Here is a 15,505-nt window from a genome sequence, read left to right on the forward strand (position 1 = left end):
ATGTGTGTGTAAGAGTGTGTATAATGTGAGTGTGTGAGAGTATGGGAGTGTGTGTTTATGTGTGTGTAGGTGTGTGTGTTTATGTGTATGTGTGTGTAAGAGTGTGTATAATGTGTGTGTAAGAGTGTGTATGTGTGTAAGAGTGTGTATAATGTGTGTGTATGTGTGTAAGAGTGTGTATAATGTGTGTGTGTAAGAGTGTGTATGTGTGTGTATAATGTGTAAGAGTGTGTATAATGTGTGTGTAAGAGTGTGTATGTGTGTGTGTAAGAGTGTATAATGTGTGTGTATGTGTGTAAGGGTTTGTATAATGTGTGTGTGTGCATTGTGCTGTGTGTACTGTCTATAGTATGTGCTTGTGTGTGTGTGCATTATTTGTGTGTGTAATGTGTAGTGTGTGTTTGTATTTTTTCAGATAAACAGAGATATACATCTATAATATTATAATTACAAAAAAAATGTTTCTTTTTGTTCAGAGCAACATTAAAAGATCATTTTTTTTAATCCACCAAATAGGAAAGGTCACTATTGTGTATCCTCCCCTTTGTCTATAATTAATTAACCTCCTCCCAACCTAAACTATATTGTTTGTGTACAGGTAATATGGGGGAATGGAAAATGAAGTTTATATAGTTTTATGTATAGACAAAATGAATAGGACAACTGATAAATAATCTAAATAAATCTAAGCAACAGCAGAATATTTATACGCTGTAGTTCTAAGCGACAAGATTATCCTAAGTTTCATGTTCTCTCGTGACATGATCCATGTATCTGTGCCAAAGCAGGGCCGCAGGAAGGAACTGGGCAGACTAGGAAGATGCCTAGTATATAACTGAGGAAGTGCAGTTTTGTAAAGCATTTCTTCAAAATGCTGACACATACATAATGATCTGATAGAAATGTATTAAAGAGACATGGTAGTCTACATTAAACTTACAAGATTCAGATATGGTGTGCAATTGTTAAAAACAAAACAAATAAACATAAACACATACACAAATACAACCTTTATCCCATCCATTGCCATATACTATATACATTTAAAGGGATACTAAACCCAAATCTTTTCTTCCATGATTCAGATAGAGCATGCAATTTTAAGCAACTTTCTAATTTACTCCTGTTATCGTTTTTTTCTTCTCTCTCTTACTATCTTTATTTGAAAAAGAAGGCATCTAAGCTAAGGAGCCAACCAATTTTTGATTCAGCACTCTGGACAGCACTTACATTCTTGCTTTTCAAATAAAGATAGCAAGAGAATGAAGAAAAAATTATAATAGGAGTAAATTAGAAAGTTGCTTAAAATTGCATGCTGTATCTGAATCATGAAAGGAAAAAATTGGGTTCAATGTCCCTTTAATACTTCCCCAAAACATTTTTTTTTTTAAAAAAAAAAAACCTTTTGTTTAAATGTTAAAGGGACATTGTACACTAGATTTTTCTTTGCATACATGTTTTGTAGATTATCAGGGGGTGGTTTTTTTTAACAATTTATAGTTTTGCTTATTTTTAGTAACATTGTGATGATTTTCAGACTCTTAATCAAGCCTCACAGTGTCAGATGTATACACGCGTTTATTGACTTCTGCTGGCTCCTGTTTGTGTAATTTGTCTTTTCATATGCAGGGCAGGGGAAGTGTCTGCTGTTTCTGTTTCCCCAACCCCTTTCAGTGGGTGTCCCAGCCTAACCTCATCAACTGTGCTAAACTAGGAGCTTCTAAGTAAGTTTTTAAAAGGTTTTATACTGGATTTTTAGATCAGTATCTGGGCATATTATTGTTTATAGTAGTTTCTGTTACATGCAATTATATGAAAATGGGTGTATACTGTCCCTTTAACTGCTGGAACTGCTTTGTTTCCTAAGCTTACAACAATGTTTTAGTTCAGGTCTCATAAAGAAAAGAACTTTACACTATTGTGGATTCCATTTGAGTGTAACACTAGACTCATCACTTGTAGTATTTGTGCAATGAGTTCTCTAATTGAGCTCTGCATTTTCCATTAAAAGTATAGCTTGCTTTAAAAAACGTTTGGCCGCATTAGGGTACTTTAGTTTAACCCCTTAATGACCACAGCACTTTTCCATTTTCTGTCCGTTTGGGACCAAGGCTATTTTTACATTTTTGCGGTGTTTGTGTTTAGCTGTAATTTTCCCCTTACTCATTTAAAGTGAAGGTAAAGTTTCATATATTAGATTATATCCCCTGTAAATACTATACAATTAAATAGGAATTTAAGTCATGAATTTTTTATAATCGCTATATTTATTTTGTTTTTACCGTTTCTTTATCCGATTCTTAACACTGTTAAAACAACCCGTTTTTATTTATTTTTTTCTAAGCCCGGTCACGTTTTTTTACAAGCCAATTGAAACACTGGCCGTTAGGCGGCCGTCCTATTACGTCACCGCATTACTGGAGTCTCTGCGCATGCGTTGCCTTCACTTTCTCTCTGTTATGATCAACGCTCGTTCCAGTTTTCTGTCACATTCTGTTCGAATGTACGGCGAAGTGTGCGCATGCGCAAGTTGTCAGACAATCGGGAACGCGCTTTTGAAGTACGTACAGAGCAGGTGGGACCACTCTGTACGTAATATAGTGAAAAACCAGGAAATCAATGCAGGGAGGAGCTAAGACCGGCCGAGAACGTGAATATAAACTGTTTAAAATACAATAATATATATACAAATCCAAAAAAATAAATAAGCGATCATAGTATATAATAGATGAATAATAGAATCCAGGTTACAAAACCGCAAAACTTTACCTTCACTTTAATGTACCCACACATATTATATACCGTTTTTCTCGCCATTAAATGGACTTTCAAAATATACCATTATTTTCATCATATCTTATAATTTACTATATAAAAAATTATAAAATATGAGGAAAAAATTGAAAAAAACACACTTTTTCTAACTTTGACCCCCAAAATCTGTTTCACATCTACAACCACCAAAAAAAACATATGCTAAATAGTTTCTAAATTTTGTCCTGAGTTTAGAAATACCCAATGTTTACATGTTCTTTGATTTTTTTGCAAGTTATAGGGCAATAAGTACAAGTAGCACTTTGCTATTTCCAAACCACTTTTTTTCAAAATTAGCGATAGTTACATTGGGACACTGATATCTTTCAGGAATCCCTAAATATCCATTGACATGTATATATTTTTTTTTAGAAGACATCCCAAAGTATTGATCTAGGCCCATTTTGGTATATTTCATGCCACCATTTCACCGCCAAATGCGATCAAATAAAAAAAATTGTTCACTTTTTCACAATTGTTTTCACAAACTTTAGGTTTCTCACTGAAATTATTTACAAACAGCTTGTGCAATTATAGCATAAATGGTTGTAAATGCTTCTCTGGGATCCCCTTTGTTCATAAATAGCAGACTTATATGGCTTTGGCTTTGCTTTTTACTAATTAGAAGGCTGCTAAATGCGACTGCGCACCACACGTGTATTATGCCCAGCAGTGAAGGGGTTAATTAGGGAGCATGTAGGGAGCTTCTAGGGTTAATTTTAGCTTCAGTGTAGTGTAGTAGACAACCCCAAGTATTGATCTAGGTCCATTTTGGTATATTTCATGCCACCATTTCACCGCCAAATGCAATCAAATTAAAAAAAACGCTAAATTTTTCACAATTTTAGGTTTCTCACTGAAATTATTTACAAACAGCTTGTGTAATTATGGCACAAATGGTTGTAAATGCTTCACTGGGATCCCCTGTTCAGAAATAGCAGACATATATGACTTTGGCATTGCTTTTTGGTAATTAGAAGGCCGCAAAGTGCTGCTGCGCATCACACGTGTATTATGGCTAGCAGTGAAGGGGTTAATTAGGTAGTTTGTAGGGAGCTTGCAGGGTTAATTTTAGCTTTAGTGTAGAGATCAGCCTCCCACCTGACACATCAGACCCCCTGATCCCTCCCAAACCGCTCCCGTCCCTCCCCCACACCACAATTGTCCCCGCCATCTTAAGTACTGGCAGAAAGTCTGCCAGTACTAAAATAAGTTTTTTTTAAAAAAAAATAAACATTTTTTTAGCATATTTACATATGCTACTTTGTAGGATCCCCCCTTAGCCCCCAACCTCCCTGATCCCCCCCAAAACAGCTCTCTAACCCTCCCCCTCTGCCTTATTGGGGGCCATCTTGGGTACTGGCAGCTGTCTGCCAGTACCCAGTTTGCAAGAGAAATGTTTTTTTTTTTTTATTTTTATCTTCTTTTTCTGTAGTGTAGCTTCCCCCCCACACAGACCAATCCCCCACCCCCTGACTGATGTAGTTTGATATAAATATAGTCTACTTTTTTAAAACTTTTAATACTTCCTTTTTCTGTAGTGGAGCGGTTCCCACCCGCTCCCTCCCCGTGCACGCGCCCGCCCCCGCCCTCCCGTGCACGCGCGCGCCCGTGCGCGCCCCCGATCACCCCCGCCCATGATCCCGCCCCCCTCCACATCATCAGGGCCATCGATGGCCGCCACCCGCCTCCCGAACCGGCTCCCACCCACCAACGGATTTAGCCGGTGATGTCCGGTGCAGAGAGGGTCACAGAGTGGCTCTCTCTGCACCGGATTGCTAAAAAAGGTTATTGCAGGATGCCTCGATATCGAGGCATCACTGCAATAACCGGAAAGCAACTGGAAGCGTGCAGGATCGCTTCCAGCTGCTTTCCAGACCAAGGACGTACGCCACACGTCCTCGGTCATTAACTGTATTTTTTTTTAGGACATGTGGCGTACGTCCTTGGTCGTTAAGGGGTTAAAAAAATTGTAACCATTCACTAAAACCATTATTCTTTGTGCGAGATCTCACAACAGATAAAGCCCCCTGAACTGTCCATTGCACTCCACTTGTAATCTATCCTTAATTGGGAATAAGGCTACAAATAGAAATGTACAGTAGGGAGAGAATGATCTCTTGATATTATTTGTTGAAAAGCATACCTAGGTATGCTCAGAAGCAGCAATGCACTGCTTGTTGGTGGCTGTGCCTCTTGTCATTGGCTCACCAGATGTGTTCAGCTAGCTCCCAGCTGCTCCTGAGCTTACTCTTCAGCAGAGAATACCAAGAAAACAAAGCACTTTTCATAATAGAGGTAAACTGGAAAGTTGTTGACAATCACATGCTCTATCTCAGGGTTCTTTAAACTTTTCTCTCAAGACCCAGTGTCATTGTACCACATGCCTTAGCGACCCTATATTTATGCTTGGTCTGAAAAATTCTGAAGTAATATACAATATAAAATATAAAATTGCAAAGTGACTAAAATGTGTGTACTTTATACCTGATTGTAGCCAAACTTGAAAGTGTTGTAAAAGGTAGTAACACACACACACACTCATACAACAAACACACCACACACACACTCATACAACAAACACACCACACACACTCTTATACAACACACACACTCATAGAACAAACACACCACACACACTCTTATACAACACACACACACTCATATAACACACACTGCACACTCTCATACAACAAACACACTCATATAACACACACTACACACTCTCATACAACACACACACCACACACACTCTTATACAACACACACACACTCATACAACAAACACACCACACTCACTCTTATACAACACACACGCACTCATATAACACACACTACACACTCTCATACAACAAACACACTCATAACACACACTACACACTCTCATACAACACACACACTCATATAACACACACTCTCATACAACAAACACACTCATACAACACACATTACACACTCTCGTACAGCACACACACTCATATAACACACACTACACACTCTCGTATAGCACACACACTCATATAACACACACTACACACGCTCTTACAGCACACACATCACACACATTCATACAACACACACACACTCATATAGCACACACTACACACACTCATACAACACACATACCACACACACTCTTATACAACACACACACTCATAACACACACTACACATTCTCATACAACAAACACACCACACACACTCTCATACAACACAAACACTCATAAAACACACACTACACACTCTCGTACAGCACACACACTCATATAACACACACTACACACTCTCTTACAGCACACACATCGCACACACTCATACAACACACACACTCATATAACACACACTACACACTCTCGTACAGCACACACACTCATATAACACACACTACACACTCTCTTACAGCACACACATCGCACACACTCATACAACACACACACTCATATAACACACATACTACGCACTCTCGTACAGTACACACACTCATACAACACACACACTCATATAACACACACTACATACTCTCGTACAGTACACACATTGCACACACTGATACAACACACACAGTCATATAACACACACTACGCACTCTCGTACAGCACACACATCGCACACACTCATACAATACACACACTCATATAACACACACTAGGCAGTACACACATTGCACACACTCATACAACACACACACTACACACTCTCGTACTACACACTCTCGTACAGCACACACATCGCACACACTCATACAACACACACACTCATATAACACACACTACACACCCTCGAACAGCACACACATTGCACACACTCATACAACACACACACTACGCACTCTCGTACAGTACACACATTGCACACACTCATACAACACACACTCATACAACACACACACTACACACTCTCATACAGCACACACATTCATATAACACACTACACACTCTCGTACAGCACATACATCGCACACACTCATACAACACACACACTCATATAACACACACTCATATAACAGACACTACACACTCTCATACAGCACACACACTCATATAACACACACACTCATATAACACACACTACACACTCTCATACAGCACACACACTCATATAACACACACACTCATATAACACACACTACACACTCTCATACAGCACACACACTCATATAACACACACACTCATATAACACACACTACACACTCTCATACAGCACACACACTCATATAACACACACACTCATATAACACACACTACACACTCTCATACAGCACACACACTCATATAACACACACTACACACTCTCGTACAGCACATACACTCATATAACACACACTCATATAACAGACACTACACACTCTCATACAGCATACACACAATTATATAACACACACTACACACTCTCGTACAGCACATACACCACACACACTCTACTACAACACAAACACAAGTCGCGACCCAGTAAACATGGTGTTGCCACCCGGTAATGGGTCCCAACCAGTGGTTTGAAGAACCCTGCTTTATCTGAATAGGATGCTCTATTATAAAAGTTTAATTTTGGTTTTACAGTCACTTTAACATCAGGTCACATGATCGCCAGATCACACTATCCAAAATGTTACTACACAAAGTTAAAAATACACATATAGATTTTGGATATTTAAATAATAAATGGGATCTTTTTACAGTCTTAAAGAAAGTTGGAGTATCTTGGTGAAATTACATATTTCTTCAAAGAAAAACTGAAAAAGCAGAAACACAGATTTCAGAAATGTACCGTGTAAACCTTTATATATGACAAAGAAAGATCTGCAGAACACAGAAGGACGTCCAATTAAGTTCTTTATGTCTTTGGGCCACCCAATAGGCTTGTAAAAATATGAAACTAAATAAACTAAATAGATTTTATTCTTTTGACTCAAAGATTCAGCATTCAGACCACCAAGCAATGGGGAATTACTGTGAAATGTCAGCAAAATCAGTTATGAGAACCAGAGGTTTTGCTTGGTCAAACTGAAGAAAGTAATTCTGTCTTCTGGTTTTCTCATTTGATCTTTTGAATAACCTAAGAAAATATTACAGTTATAGGTAGAGTCCTTGTTAAAGGGTTAAATACATAGCTGAAGTCCTTTTTAGGAACTGCTTCACACTGCAGCACCTTAGCAGGACATGTCTGGTGAACCAATTAGGAACAGTATATGCACATAGCTGCTAATTACTGTCTGTGTCCTGCATGCTACCTGCAATATGTTGTTGCTCTTGAGTGGGACTTTAGCTATGTGTTTAACAAATTTGAGCGGGTAAGCCCATGGTTTTCAAGGGTTACAGTGGAAAAAATAAAACACTAATGAAATAGAGCCTTTTAGTTGTGCAGTAGAATGTTTATTTTTAGTTTATTATGAAATGTGAATCCCCAAGGAAACACAACTGCATCTATCACAAAGGCGCGAGCATCCTAGTTTTCATAGTACCTGGCTACCATACCATCCTTTCTAGAAGCAATGAAACCATGGAAACTTCAGATCCTTGATGATTTTTTGTTTTTAAATGTACATCCCTTGGATGATAGGGGTTCTAACCCCCCCCCCTTATTTCCAAGGATCTCCCTTATTTGCCCAATCTTTTTTTTACAGTCTCCTTTATTTATCTGCTCTTATAACACCCTATATTTTATAACATTAATTTAAAATATTTAATATTATACTCTTATTTAGTTAAAGGGACATTGTACACTAGATTTTTCTTTACATAAATATTTTGTAGATTATACATTTATATAGCCAATCTGGTAGTGTTTTTGTAAAAATGTATAGTTTTGCTTATTTTTAAGAACATTGTGCTGATTTTCAGACTCTTAACCAAGCCCCACAGTGCCAGATGTATACATGCGTTTACAGACTCCTGCTGGCTCCTGCTTATGCTATCTGTCTTTTTCATATGCAGGGAAGGGGGAGGGGGGGAATGTCTGCTATTTTTGTTTACTCAACCCCTTTCACTGGGTGTTCCAGCTAACCTCATCATCAGTGCTAAACTGGGAGCTTCTAAGTACGTTTTTAAAAGGTTTTATACTGGATTTTTATATCAGTATCTGTGCATATTCTTCTTTATAGTAGTGTCTACTATATGCAGCTATATGAAAATTGGTGTATACTGTCCCTTTAATTATTTTGATGTATCTGACACTTTAATGTCTTTACTCCCACTGTACCTTAAATGAGAAATAGAATTCATGGATTTGCAGAAAGTTGTTGTTGAATGAATTAAGCAAGACAGTGTCAATTGTAAAATAAACTTCTTTTTTAGTAACTGCTGTATAATTTGTCAATTTCATACATGAAATTTGTTGATTCCCTAGTGTCCCTTAATTTCTTTTTTTTTTTTTAAATGGCAACCCTAATGGATGCATTTTCTTCCCTACCATGAATGTGAATATCATAGATTATCTACTGGTATCTGTCCCTAGACTAATGCTTTCTACATTCAACATTTCAACTTTGCTGTAAGATCATTCTTATAGTTACATTTCAGGATTCTGGCATTCTATAGCCCCAAATTAATTTGCAAAGCAAGTCTGTAAAACATTGTTTGTATAAAATAAAATGTTCTTTGTTTTTTTTTCTGTCATTAATGCTGAAACATGCATGGTGTGCCAATATTGGCCCATATGTGTCCTCTGATTGATGTGTCTGATCAATACATAAGCTTAATACAAATTTTACCAAAAAAAACATAATATTCAGGTAGCCCTCAGTTTACACCGGGGTTAGGTTCCAGAAGGAATGGTTGTAAATCGAAACCGTTGTAAATTGAAACCCAGTTTATAATGTAAGTCAATGGGAAGTGAGGGAGATAGGTTCCAGGCCCCTCTCAAAATTGTCATAAGTAACACCCAATACATTATTTTTAAAGCTTTGAAATTAAGACTTTAAATGCTAAACAGCATTATAAACCAAATTAAATAATCACACAACACAGAATATATAATTAAACTAAATTAAATGAACAAAAACATTTGCTAAACAGCATTATAAACCTAATAAAATAATCACACAACACAGACTTCACTTGCATTTTTCTGCAAACAGTTCTTTCTATGCATTCCAATCTGGACTGATTTATAGACAGGAAGATCTTGTTCCTTTGAAATCTGCTCGATAGCTCAGGTCTGGTTAAACGGAATAATTTCAGCTACTTGGCTTTGCTGCAACACAAGCGGACAGCTACACCTACTAGCTATTTTAATAAATGCACTGCTTCTCAATGTTTTTCAATAGCAGTGACATGACTGGAAAAAAAGGTTGTTATTCTGAAACGGTGTAAATTGAACCGGTGTAAAACGAGGGCCACCTGGTATATAGAAATATGTATTTATGAATACATAGAATATAGTCTTCTATGTGAAGAACATTGGAATGTGAAATATTAATATTTTCATGTTGTGTTATCGCACTCCATTGTCTTTGGGAAATATATAAAAGCAGTCTAATTATTATTATAATTTGGCTTTTTGTGGGTGTTGGGTAAGCGCACAAGTGAAAACTTTTTACTTTCAACTTGTAATACACACGGTACAAGTTCTCTAATGGAAATTCGTACATAAACAACTCTGTAAATGCATCCATCAGACTAAATAGAAACCAAACTCTTATTATTAATTAAAAAAAACAACCTCTTCACTGTACAGAAAAAACCCTGAAATTGGTAATGCTTTATGTATATACTGTATATATCATTTTTTTTTTTTTAAGCTTGAGCAAGTCCTGATTTCTGCAAGGCAGTGTGGTGCAGTAATGTACCTGTGTTACTGCAGATACAGAAACATTTACATACATAATCTGTCTCAGTTTTGTCTCTAACATCATCCCTGCCATACATTTGCTATTTGGTGAGAGAAACAGTTAATACAAGGCTTGACTACTCCCAGGAGTAAGGGGACCACATTTCTTAGCATCAGAGCTTAACATTGGGAAACTTTAATTTACCATTATACATATATACAAAACCTATGCCAGGCACCTAAAAAGTTTGCTGTCTCATCAGACTCGCTCCTCACCCATGTCAATTTTTTAAGTTTTGCTCTTGTGCATAGACAGCAACTGAGGTACATTTTGTTTATCTTAACAGTATAAAAAAACAGGTATGGAGGGAGTCAATTTATCAATTAATCAGATCATAAAATTAAAATATTACTAATGAATACAAAGAAACATACAGTATTTGCAATAAGTAAATCATAGTTTGTTGACTAGAATTTTATTGTATTATACCCTTTTCTGGATGAGAAATAGGAGAGAACCCCATAATTATTCATTAATAGAAATTACTAAAAAAAAAAAGAGAGCAAACAGTTTAGTAATGTTACATGTTGTAATTGGCATAAGGATGTTGTAATTCTGTCTGTTTTGCAATCAGCAGATTTCATGTACATGAAGCAATCAATAGACTTAAAGGGACATGAAACACATTTTTTTTTCTTTCATGATTCAGACAGAGCATACAATTTAAACAACTTTCCAATCTGAGTCTATTATTTAATTTGCTCCCTTCTCTTGTTATCCTTTGCTGAAAGGTTTATCTAGTTAAGCTCAGCAGCAGCAAAGAACCTAGGTTCTAGCTGATGATTGGTGGCTGCCTCTATATACTAATTGTCATTGGCTCGCCCATGTGTTCAGTTATAAACCAGTAGTGGATTGCTGCTCCTTCAACAAATGATACCAAGAGAATGAAGCACATTTGATAATAGAAGTAAACTGGAAAGTTGTTTAAAATTGTATGTTCTACCTAAATCATGAAAGAAAATGTTTGGGTTTCATGTCCCTTTAACATTTTAGCCACACTGTTATAGCCCAACACTTTTACAAAGTATGATGTATTACAGGAATTGAGCTTTAAAGGGATAGGAAAGTCAAAAATAAACTTGCATTATTCATTTAGAGCATGTAATTTTAAGACACTTTTACACTGACTTCTATTTTCAAATGTGCTTCGTTCTCTTGTTATCTCGTGTTGAAGAAGAATATGCACATATCCTTACACTATTGGGAGCTGGTTGCTAATTGGTGCCTGCACACATTTGTCTCTTGTGATTTACTAACTGGATGTGTTCAGCTAGCTGCTAGTAGTGCAATACTGTTCCTTCAGCAAAGGATAACAAGAGAATAAAGCACATTTGATAATAGACGTAAACTGGAAAGTTGTTTAAAATGTTATGTTCTATCCGAATCATGAAAGAAAATGTTGGGGTTTTCTAGCATTTTTTATAGAGCTAAACACAAATATAGCTATATATGTAAGAGACACCGACACAGAGACACAGTATTGTAATACCACCTTAAGCTAAAGTATTTTATTGAACAAATGCTCCTTGGTAAATGGTTTTATCCTTGCTAAGAGGTAAAACATATAGGGACAGATTACAAATTGCGCATTATTTAACACTCCTATTCGATCTTTAAAGGGCCATGATACCCAAATGTTGAAACACTTGAAAGTGATGCAGTATAGCTGTAATTTTAAGCAACTTTCTAATTTACTCCTATTATCAAATGTTCTTCATTCTCTTGATATCTTTATTTGAAAAGCAAGAATGTAAGTTTAGAAGCCAGCCCATTTTTGGTTCACAACCTGGGTTGTCCTTGCTGATTGGAAAGCACCAATAAACAAGTGATGTCCAGGTTCTGAATCAAAATTTGTCTGGCTCCTTAGCTTAGATGCCTTCTTTTTTAAATAAAGATAGCAAGAGAACGAAGAAAATTTGATAATAGGAGTAAATTAGAAAGTTGCTTAAAATTGCATGCTCTATCTGAATCATGAAAGAAAAATTTTGGGTTTAGTGTCCCTTTAAATTAAATTAAATAATTATTGGAATTTAAAATTAGTTTCAGCAGTTTATGAACTCATTTAATTAACCTTTCCATCTACCAGTTCTGTTGTCAATTCTGGTAAAGTTTCATATTTATTTTGACCTTTTTTTGGTCAATCTTACACATAACAGAGAACCGCCACACCAAATCAGATATAATCAGTGTAACAGATGTTAAACATCCATTATAGTGAAAAAATGCATGCTCTCATTTGCTAGAGCACGTAATTGTATTTTGTTTTGACCCTGCAAATCTATGTATTTAACCCTGCAAAGAGGTTAAACACACAGGTAAAGCACAGCCCAGGAGCCACAGATAACTGCTGGTACAGAGCAGAGACTGTTGCTGAACAAGCTGTGCAACTAGCGCTACTGATTGGGTCAGAAGCAGCCTCTGCTCAGGACTAGCAGTTCTCTGCAGCTCCCAAGTGGTACTTTACCTAAGTGCTTAACCCATATGCAGCATCAATAAAGATAAAATGACATGCTGTTAAGAATGACAGCATGTAATTGTTTCACTATAATGGGAATACATTAATCAAAGCAGCAAAAACAGCTCTTTTCAATTGTTATCACAGAGGAGGGTGCTTAAATATTAATCCAAAAAACAGCCAGTAGCTGCCATCTTTTAAATACATTGATTTTGAAACCACTGAGGTGAAATTCAAATAACAGTATTCATTTTACTAGCATGTGGTTTCCTAGTGTCCAGTGATATAAATACATAAAAGGTTCCTATTTAGAGATTTCAACTTTTAACCAGCCATTTCTAGGACACTTTTTGAGGGGGTGTAAGGTGGACATGAATTTTACCTGTTATCTCTATGCTGTGCATACAGTAGCACATTGCTTGTGAACAATAAACTGGATTCTACACACTTACGCAAAATAGGAACATTTGGAAGATGACCTGGGACACCCCTCCCCATTCTGGTGTTCCCTGTCTGTGCCAGGTGCCCATGCTGTTCCTAATACACAGGAAAATACAGTGCTTATGTGAAGTCCCAAAGATGAAAACAGTTCAGGAGTGGTTAAAGAGTCTCCATCTATGGTGACAGGATAATGTGACTTTTGTCTGGAATTTAGAAAGTGGCACCTTGTTTTTGTAGTAAGTGGTACAGTTGCTATATCTGATATATCTCATTTTTTACTTATACAGTATTGGCAAAAAAGATACTAAATTGATATTATAATAATATTAATAAAAACATTATTATTATTATTATTATTATTATTCATAATAATAATAAATAATGCATTTTTGTGGAAACTTAGGGTTCAAAGATCAGATGTAATCTGTATTTCTTCTTAGAACATATTGTATTGGGGACAAGACATTGCCTACAAATCAATTAGACTTAACCCTGACACTTTTTCAGGTTATGATAACATTCCTGCAAGAGATGAATTGATTGCTGCAGCTCAGCCCTTGACAACTCAAGTACATAACTATCCATCACATGTTTATAGTTATGCCATATTCTGATCATCCACAATATATGTAGCAAATGCCATTTCCTAATTAACAAGCACCACAGCAATACATTAAATTTGGGACTAAAATAAATAACCCAAATATGTCACCATTCAGAACACTTGTGCTGAAGGGCTCGCCTAGCTGTAGCACTAACATAATCAGTGGCGCAGTGCACACAGTTCATTAGCGCTCACTGTCACAACTGTACAGCGACAGACAGGGATGGAAGTTGCTTACTTGTCAGCTGCACTGCGCCTGGCTGTGTGTGGTGCTCCCTGGCTGTCACACCGGAGCTGGCTCTGAGCTGCTCTTCCCTCGGCCAGCACTGTGCTGTTGCTCTCTTCTGGCACCAGATCCCTTCATTTCCATATCACTCAAGCACATCCACAAATAAACCATCCATGTGCATCACAAATGGGCTTCAGTCCGTAGCTGGCAATTAGAGCTAATCCAGTGAGATGCTCAGTACCACTCTAGGACACACTGATCTGCTGTAACAGTATTCCTCATGTAAGCAGGGGGTGTGTTTGCAGCAGAAATCCTGCATATAAATGAAGCTTCCTCTATCACAGTGGTGCAGGCCAATTCACACCCTGCCTATTCCTATAGATAATATCTAAACCAAACCCCTCAGATATCATTGGTTTATTTCTGCACTGTAGATGAAAGTCCTGTCTATTCTATTGCGAGCCCCTCCCTGGTCTGCCCCGCTGCGTCACAGACCTTCCCTCTAACAATAATATTCTCTGCTGCAACTTGACAGGAAAACCTCTCACATTCTTATCCTTAGAAAACTTAGATTAGCACACACAGTCATTGTTATTTCAGCAAACATGCTTCAAATCCTAGTTGAACTTCTGACTCTATTTACATATTTGAGTTAAAAAAAGGAATAATAATAAAAAAAAGACTTTCAGTCTGGTAAATTCCCAAAAGAGTGCTGGATAAATTATTTTGTTTCCCCCCTCTCAAATATATATTAAGTTGTATTGATTACTAAATCAGTCAGTGATGTCTGCTGATCTTTTTCACAGCCAAAAAGTTAAATAATTTAAAATACTGAGGCATGGTGGTAGTAGATTATTTTCCAGTTAGTTCCCTCTTATTCTCATTTTACCACCATGTGTTTGTGGATTGTTGCACAACACAAAGCAGCTTTGCTGAAGGGACTTGTTATACACATATACACATCACACACACATATTATATAAACACACATATTATATAAACACACATTCATACACATACTGCATACACATGCATACCCACACATACATACACACATGCATACATAAACATACACACAGATGTATATACACATACACACATACATACACAAATGCATACATAAACATATACACATG

The 15,505-nt window shown here is 36.9% G+C and overlaps 1 protein-coding gene across 1 annotated transcript in view; it reads right to left on the minus strand.

Annotated features, from left to right (window-relative positions):
* Positions 1–14,580, minus strand: part of PTPRE (protein tyrosine phosphatase receptor type E) — a 487,247-nt gene extending 472,667 nt beyond the window's left edge. The window contains exon 1 of the mRNA XM_053692511.1: positions 14,379–14,580. The gene's annotated coding sequence lies outside the window, so the exon portion shown is untranslated. The remainder of the gene's footprint in view (positions 1–14,378) is intronic.
* Positions 14,581–15,505: the final 925 nt, after the last annotated feature.

This window comes from Bombina bombina, chromosome 9 (assembly GCF_027579735.1).
Source record: "Bombina bombina isolate aBomBom1 chromosome 9, aBomBom1.pri, whole genome shotgun sequence".
Classification (NCBI taxonomy): domain Eukaryota; kingdom Metazoa; phylum Chordata; class Amphibia; order Anura; family Bombinatoridae; genus Bombina; species Bombina bombina.